This window comes from Hordeum vulgare, chromosome 1H (genome assembly GCF_904849725.1).
Source record: "Hordeum vulgare subsp. vulgare chromosome 1H, MorexV3_pseudomolecules_assembly, whole genome shotgun sequence".
In the NCBI taxonomy this organism is placed as follows: Eukaryota; Viridiplantae; Streptophyta; class Magnoliopsida; order Poales; family Poaceae; genus Hordeum; species Hordeum vulgare.
The window spans coordinates 435,438,486-435,447,640 of record NC_058518.1 but is presented as its reverse complement, the minus strand read 5'-3'; positions in this window follow the sequence as shown (position 1 = coordinate 435,447,640).

Here is a 9,155-nt window from a genome sequence, read left to right as displayed (position 1 = left end):
TGATTGAAGTGTTGACATTTGAGGCTTATTATTATTTGCTCGCTAGTCGATTATGCCATTGATATGAGTTTATCGTGAGACCTAGATGTCATTTTCTTATGTGGTTTGCTTGTCATCTTGCTGAAACTCTGGATATGAGTAAGACATAGTTGCAACAACAAGATCAAACAGAGTTCGTCAAAGTTTTTCTTTTGTCTCTTTCAGTTTGTCAACTGAATTGCTTGAGGACAAGCAAGGCTTTAAGCTTGGGGGAGTTGATACGACTCCGTCGTATCTACTTTTGCGAACTCTTTTGCCCTTGTTTTGGACTCTAATTTGCATGATTTGAATGGAACTAACCCGGACTGACGCTGTTTTCAGCAGAATTGCCGTGGTGTTGTTTTTGTGCAGAAATAAAAGTTCTCGGGATGTCCTGAAAATTTACGGAGAATTTTTCTGGAATAAATGAAAAATACCTGCGCAAAGATCCACCGGAGGATGTGTGCCAGTGGGCCACAAGCCCACAGGTCGCGACCACCCCCCTAGCTGCGTCGTGAGGGTTTGTGGGGCCCACGTGCCACCACCGCCCCCAAACTCAGCTCCATATCTTCCGTCTCGTCTGGAAAAAAATCAGAGAAGGATTCATCGCGATTTACGATAAGGAGGCACCGCCACCCTGTGTTCTTCATCTGGAGTGCAGATCTGGAGTCCGTTTTGGGCTCCGGAGAGGGGAAATCGTCGCCATCGTCATCATCAACCTTCCTCCATCGACAATTCCATGATGCTCTTCACCGTTCGTGAGTAATCTCATCGTAGGCTTGCTCGACGGTGATGAGTTGGATGAGATCTATCATGTAATCGAGTTAGTTTTGACGGGGATTGATCCCTAGTATCCACTATGTTCTGAGATTGATGTTGCTACTACTTTTCCATGCTTAATTCTTGTCACTAGGGCCCGAGTGCCATGATTTCAGATCTGAACCTATTATGTTGTCGCCAATATATGTGTGTTTTAGATCCTATCTTGCAAGTTGTAGTCACCTATTATCTGTTGACCCGGCAACCCCGGAGTGACAATAGCCGGAACCACTCCCGGATATGACCATAGTATGAGGACTTCATGTATTCACCAAGTGTTAATGCGTTGGTCCGGTTCTTTATTAAAAGGAGAACCTTAATATCCCGTAGTTTCCATTAGGACCCCGCTGCCACGGGAGGGATGGACAATAGATGTCATGCAAGTTCTTTTCCCTAAGTACGTATGACTACATACGGAATACATGCCTACATTAGATTGACGAACGGGAGCTAGTTACTTATCTCTCCGTGTTATAGCTGTTACATGATGAATCACATCCGTCATACTCATCCATCACCGATCCACTGCCTACGAGTCTTTTACTACTGGTCCTTGCTACGTTACTTTGTCGCTACTACTGTTGCTACTGCTATTACTGTGCTGATGCTCTCACTACTGTTGTTCCTTGCTACTGCTGTCACTACTGCTGTTACTTGCTACTTTGATGTTACCTGCTGCAAGACTTTTCCGACACCGTTGCCGGGGGAGAATAGTTCCCCGTCCACATGGTATTTACTGGCGCCATTGATACAATAGTTAGGAATAGTCTGCCGTCAACAGATCTGTTTCTGGCACCGTTGCTATCATACTACTTTGCTACTGATACTTTGCTTGCAGACACTAATCTTTCAGGTGTGGTTGAATCTGACAAACTCAGCTACTAATACTTGAGAATATTCTTTCGCTTCCCCTTGTGTCGAATCAATAAATTTGGGTTGAATACTCTACCCTCGAAAACTGTTGCGATCCCCTACACTTGTGGGTTATCAATATTCATCGTATAACTCAAACTCCTCAGCGACTTATAGAGCCCGTGTACACTTACAAACACATTAGTCACTTAACCTATAAGTCTTCAAACCACCAAAATCCCTAAGGGCACTAGATGCACTTACAATCTCCGCCTTTTGGTGGTTGAGGACAATTAGGTTAAGTTTTCAACGGGGATAATAATATGATATGTAAGTACTGAGTTTGAGGAATTTGAAATCAAGATACCAAGAGACTCCCCCTGAAGATGTGCATATTTTGAGGAATTTGCTTTGCACAGCAGATGCACACTGATGATTTATATCATGGAGATTTCCCCCTGTATCTTGTAAATCATGCATACATTTGACATATAAAATGAGGAATTTGTAAATGCATGGTGAAAAATGGTGTCTGACGAATTTCAACATGCCTGCATTAACAGACTTTTGAGGAATAAGCATGCGAAGAAAAACGTTCAAAAGAGTCAGAGCACCATCGAGCTTAAGTTACAACTCATTACATCAAACACTTCAAAAGAGCCAAGAGTTTGTAACTTAATAAAGTTTATAAGCCCCAAAACAGATCCCGCTTGAAGACTATCTCTCAGATTTCTCCCCCTTTGTCATCAAGTGACGAAAAAGGGACAAAACTGAGGACTAACGCCCTTGAAGAAATTCACTTCTTGGTTGATGTAGAGGCGTGATGATTCTTGGAGACAGGCTTCTTCCTTGGACTAGTCGCAGTGTCTTCTGGTTCTTCATCTGATTCAGCACTGCGAAATGAAGAAAATGAACTATCCTCCAAGTCAAGAACTGGAATTGGCTTGCATTTCTTCTTTGGAGGCCACGACCAGTCAAAGTCTTGAGTGAACTCCAATTCCTCAAGTTCCTCTTGAGGCTTCAGATGAGCCAGGGTGGGCCAAGTGCGATCAAACACATCATGAAGATAATAGTGATTTTTCTTCACTGCATTATGAGTTTTGTTGAGGATTTTCACAATGGCACCAAACTGGCGTTTCACCCACTTGTGATTGCGATCGACCTTTTGATGAAGACTGAGGAGTATCTCTCTGTTATTCATCACTCTAGGGGCAGTTGGGCTTGGAGGATCTTGAGTAGCAGTGTCATCATATGAAGAATAGGAATCTGTCTTTTGACATTGGCCATCAAGGGGCCGATTCCTTCATCAATTACAAACTTGCCTTTGCCGTCAACGGGTTCAAATAATTTCTTGATGAGTTTGATAGGCGGCAGATATCCGAGGTGATTCTAAAAATCAGCTTGATAGTTGATGTCTGACCTGTTTCTGATGAATCTCATGATCCAAGGCGCATATATCTTCAACTCAAATGGTGACAAAGCATTGTCGGCCAAAGTCCTCAAGAAGAAGTCATGAAGATTCATAGGTATGACATGAATGACATTGAACATGATATTCTTCATGATGCCTATGACATCTTCTTCATCATCATGCCCTTTAATAGGAGCTATGGCATAAGACAGGATTATGTACATTGTTCTGGGTTCATACTTTAAGTACTGTACCAGAAATCGAGTCCTTGGGGGTTGGGCCTTGGCCAAAGGCTTCATGAGGACTTCCATGAGCTTGTTTGGCAGTTCTCGTTCATCATACATCAGAAGTGCATCCTCTGAGGGAATTGAAATTGGAAGAGCTCGAAGCAATTCAGTGGCAGGAGTTTTATAGTGCGTGTGCCGAGTCATCCAATCCAATACCCAAGTGTTGACATCCTTTGGGTCGCCAGAGATGTGCAGTGTGGCGTAAAATTGAAGAATGATGTATGTGTTCCAATCGCCGATGTCAACACAGAAAGGCAGTAACCCAGCTTTGTGAAGAACATTGAGGACTGGAGCAAAGCAAGGTATTTCCTCCATATCACAGTGAGGAATATGGGTATGTTGAAATATCTCATTTCTCCCACACAGCACAAAAGCATAGTAGTTGAGCTAATTTCTTGTCCATAACTTCATGTGTCTGATGCGAAGCTTGTCATATGGATTTTTGCCAGTGAAGTACATGTGTTCTTCATAGAATGCCTCTTTCCAAAACTTTGGCCTTTTGGAGAAAGGCTGATTTTGCTGAGGTTGAAGATTGTGCTACTATTCTTGAGGAGTAGCCACCACCATTGATGTTTCTGTGTTTATCACAACAATAGCGGTTTCAGTTTTAGATGCAGGAGCATTTTCTTCAGTTTGAGCATTTTCCTCAGTTTTAGGGTTTTCCTCAGTTTGTTGATTCTTTTCAGCTTGAGGAATTTGCTTGTTGGGGGAGGCAGTTAGAGTATTTGATGCTGCATTTTCTTCAGTTGATGTAGCTGATTCTTGAGCAGATTCCTCACGAATGCTTTTTCCGTCAGAACTAGTGAGAATCTCAGTTGTAGCAGGAGTTGGAGGGATTTTCGTTGACCTTGGTGAGCGTGGATGAGTTTCTTCCCAGAAATCATCATGGATTACATGTGTGCTGCATCCAATGTCATCATCACCCACTTGTTCTTCAGTGGTCTTCGGAGGAGTGGGGGAATGAGGAATATCATCTATTTGTATTTCCTCATCCATTGCTTCATCCTCTTTAGTGTCATTCATTTCTTCATCTTCTTCAGGAATGACATAGTCTACTCTGAAGGGAACGATCATGTATGATGGTGCTACATTCAAAGGAGTAGCATCCACCGGGACTGGTGAAGATTCTGATTGAGTAATCTTCAAACGTTTGGCCTCTGAGGATTATGAGGCCATTGAAGCTTTTTTCTTTTTGGCTTCTTTCTCAGCCGCTTTGGTTTTCTTCACGTGTGATGCAGACGGAGTTACTTTCTTCACCTTTGAGGGTTGTGGTGAAGGGACAATTTCATCACGCACTATTTTAGTGTCAGGCCTAAAAGTTTCTTCAGCTAGAGCAGTTTGTTTAGCTGGAATATTTTGAGGAATTTCCTCAGCAGCAGGTTCATCAGTTTCATCTTCCTCAGGTAACTGAACATTATAGCTTGGTTGAGGTGGTGTTTGCTGCTTTGGAGGGCCAGGTCTCTTGTTGTATTCATCAACATCAGCTGTTGCAGCCTTGATGAATTTCACTTTGATGCCTTGACGATTAGAGTGAAAACTTGTATACTTGTCTGTGAGGGTTTTGAGTTCATCCTGAGTTGATACAAGTGCTTCAGGCGTCAGGTTGAAGATATTTTGCTTGAGGAATTTCTCCTTTTTGATTTTGGCAGCCCTAGCTTGCTTGGCTTGCTACTCTTTCCACTTTGCTTCATTGATGAAGGTAACCATCATATGGCTGACTGTTGTAAATATGCCCTAGAGGAAATAATAAATTGGTTATTATTATATTTCCTTGTTCATAATAATCGTTTATTATCCATGCTAGAGTTGTATTGATTGGAAACTCAAATACATGTGTGGATACATAGACAACACACTGTCCCTAGTGAGCCTCTAGTTGACTAGCTCGTTGATCAAAGATGGTCAAGGTTTCCTGGCCATAGGCAAGTGTTATCACTTGATAACGGGATCATATCATTGGGAGAATGATGTGATGGACAAGACCCAAACTATAAACGTAGCATATGATCATGTCAGTTTATTGTTACTATTTTTTGCATGTCAATGTATCTGTTCCTATGACCATGAGATCATGCAACTCCCGGACACCGAAGGAATACCTTGTGGGTTATCAAACGTCGCAACGTAACTGGGTGATTATAAAGGTGATCTACAGGTATCTCCAAAGGTGTCTGTTGGGTTGGCATGGATCAAGACTGGAATTTGTCACTCCATGTGACGGAGAGGTATCTCGCGGCCCACTCGGTAATACAACATCACAACAAGCCTTGCAAGCAATGTGACTCATGAGTTAGTTACGGGATCTTGTATTACAGAACGAGTAAAGAGACTTGCCGGTAATGAGATTGAACTAGGTATAGAGATACTGACGATCGAATCTCGGGCAAGTAACATACCGAAGGACAAATGGAATAGCATACGTCTCCATAGTTCTTGAACCCGCAGGGTCTGCACACTTAAGGTTCAATGACGTTTCGGTATAGTTGAGTTATATGTGTTGGTGATCGAAGTTTTGTTCAGAGTCCCGGATGAGATCCCGGACATCACGAGGAGTTCCGAAATGGTCCGGAAACGAAGATTGATATATAGGAAGTTGGTATTTGGATTCCTGAAGGTTTTCGGGCATTGCCGGTAGTGTACCGGGAGTGGCGAATGGGTTCCAGGGGCCCACTGGGTGGGCCCACCATGCCCCAAGGGGTCCACATGGGTTTATTGGATGCGCAATAAGTCATAATGGGCTGACAAAGTCATCCAAGGAAAGCCCATGAGGAAAAAGTGGAAAATCCAAAAGAGGTGGGAAATGAAGGAAGGAGTCCTAATCCAAGTGGGATTGGAGGAGGACTCCTCCCTCCTCCACTTCGGCCGACTCAAGGGAGTCTCCCTTGTGGCGCCAAGGCTGCCTCCTCCCTCCTCCTATATATACTAGAGGTTTAGGGCTTTTTGAGACACAACTTTGCCACGCGCTGCCCTCTCCTCTAGATCGTAGTTTTTCCTCTAGATCGGTTTTCTGCGGAGCTCAGGGAGAGCCCTGCAGGAATAGATCACCACCACCACCGGAGCGCCGTCGCGCTGCCGGGGAACTCATCTACATCTCCGTATCTCTTGCTGGGTCAAGAAGGCGGAGGTGCCGTCCGTTCGGCACTTGATCGGGACGGATCACGAGACGGTTCGTGGGACGGATCATGAAGACGTACCACTACATCAACCGCGGTTATTAACGCTTCCGCTTAGCGATCTACAAGGGTATGTGGATCCGATCTCCCTCTCGTAGATGAACATCACCATGATAGGTCTTTGTGTGTGTAGGAATTTTTTTGTTTGCCATACAACGTTCCCCAACACTGACACTAGGGGAAGCTTTAAGTCATCAACCGGTGTGTTTGGATCTTCATACCAGAGGTAGATAAAATCTAGCAATACTTTCAAATCCATGGCTAGAGGAATGGAACTATCGGAGGCTTGTGCAACGTGTTCCTGTTTGTTTCTGATGGTTGCTTGGAGTGTTTCATCATCAAATTCTTCACGCCCTTCTGATGCAGAAGGAACGTTGATGACTTTGCTAGGACTCGGCCTGATGCCTCTACCAACAGTCATTTTAGTCTTCAACAGAGTGGGTGAAGACTTTGTAGCAGAGGTAGTGGCAGATGGCACTAAGGAACTTGATTGTGCAGGTTTAAACTTACTGAGCTACTTTTGTTGTGGGGATGAAGACTGTGGTGCTGTTGAGGATTTTGCAGCTGTTTCACCTTTCTGAGGCAATTGCTCTTGTGGTACAGTAGTTGAAGCTTTTTGTTTCTTCAACAGAGTCTTCTTTTGAGGAACTTCTCTAGCAGAGGCCTCAGCAGCTGAAGAAGTGGCAGGAGTGGCTATGGCAGCAGAACCATCATTGAGTTTCTTCACAGCTGCTTCTGCCTTCTTCTGCAACTTAGAAAAATATTTGTGTTTCTCGTCAGGATAATACTCAATAATTGCTACACTAGAGGGATGAGCTGCTTGTTGATCACCCTGTGGTGGTCTTTTGCAAGGTGGCTTGAGGGCGAATTTCTTGCCATATTTCGGAGTCACATATCTATACTCCTTCCACTCCTTAGCCCACCCGCGCTCAATCTTCTGAAGCCTCATTTTGCACTTCGCCATGGTCTCTTTACCATGTATTTCCTCATCCAAAGTACAATAGTCAGGATATATATCTTCAGGTATTTCAAATGTTGTGTTATGTTCCAGCTTCTTTCCTCCTTTCTGCTTCCGGTCATCTACCATTTTCTTCAACTGAGGTTTTTGCTGAGGAATCTGAACTCTTGATGATTCTGAAGACTCAGGTAAAGTTTCTTCGAGTAATGCTGCAAATGAGTTAAGTTGATGAGAACCTAGAGATTCATCAGCTGACATTTTTTGTACCTGTGAACAGAGTATAGGTGCGAAGAATTTGGAGAGGTCATATGCGTTCTCAGATTTGAAGAAATTGAAAAAAAAGTTGAGGAATTTGACCGGTGGGTTGAGGAATTTGACTAAGCATTCTGGTCTTGGATTCCAGAGTTGTGCAGATTCGAGAATTTACACAATTGAGGAATCTCATGAAGAATTTTAGTGGCTTAGTGAAATTCATCAAGTGTTTGAGGAATGAGTGTGCATGGCTGACAGACTTTCTGGGGGAAAACAGATTTCGCGAGTCTAAAGTGAACTCAAAGATCAATAGAGGCAGTAAAACATGATTTTATTTCTCCTGTGCGAAGAACACGAAGAACTGGAGCAGTAAAAGGGAGAAGTTCCTCCATTCAGATCTTCAACGCCCTAATTTGGCGACGGAAATCAGCTACGGCGGCGGCGACGGAAGACGATTTTCCACGGTCGGCGTGAGTTCGGGTACGACGAGGGCAAGGCAGCTAAGCTTTTCCTCACCCGCGACGAGGATGCTAGCGGTGGCGCTAGGGTTGAACTCGACCGGAGAAGACGAGAGGACCAAGAGTTTTGACTAAGGGGGTGTGCTATGGCAACAAAAGTACTTCCCTTGCAATGGTGCCAGAGATCCTTCTGTCGTCTCTTGAGCTTGTGTTGGTTTTTCCCTTGAGGAGGAAAGGGTGATGCAGCACAGGAGCAGTAAGTATTTCCCTCAGTTTGAGAACCAAGGTATCAATCGAGTAGGAGAATCTCGTCAAGTCCAGAGTACCCGCGCAAACATAAAAGAGCTTGCACCCAACGCTATAAAGGGGTTGTCGGTCCCTTCAAGATTGATTGCAAAGTGAGATCTGAAGGCGGAAAGTTCAACGAAGAAAAAGTGTAAGGCTGAAAATATGGTGTGGAGTAGACCCGGGGGCCATAGTGTTCACTAGAGGCTTCTCTCAAAATAGCAAATATTACGGTGGGTAAACAAATTACTGTCGAGCAATTGATAGAACCGCGCAAAGTCATGACGATATCTAAGGCAATGATCATACATATGGGCATCACGTCCGAGATAAGTAGACCGATACTTTTTGCATCTACTACTATTACTCCACACATCGACCGCTATCCAGCATGCATCTAGTGTATTGAGTTCATGACGAACAGAGTAACGCCTTAAGCAAGATGACATGATGTAGAGGGATAATCTCAAACCAATGATGAAACCCCCATCTTTTTACCCTTGATGGCAACACCATGATGCGTGCCTCGCCACCCCTTCTGTCACTGGGTGAGGTCACCGCACGGTATGAACCCAAAACCAAGCACTTCTATTGCAAGAATCATAGATCTAGTTGGCCAAATAAAACCCACAACTCGAAGAG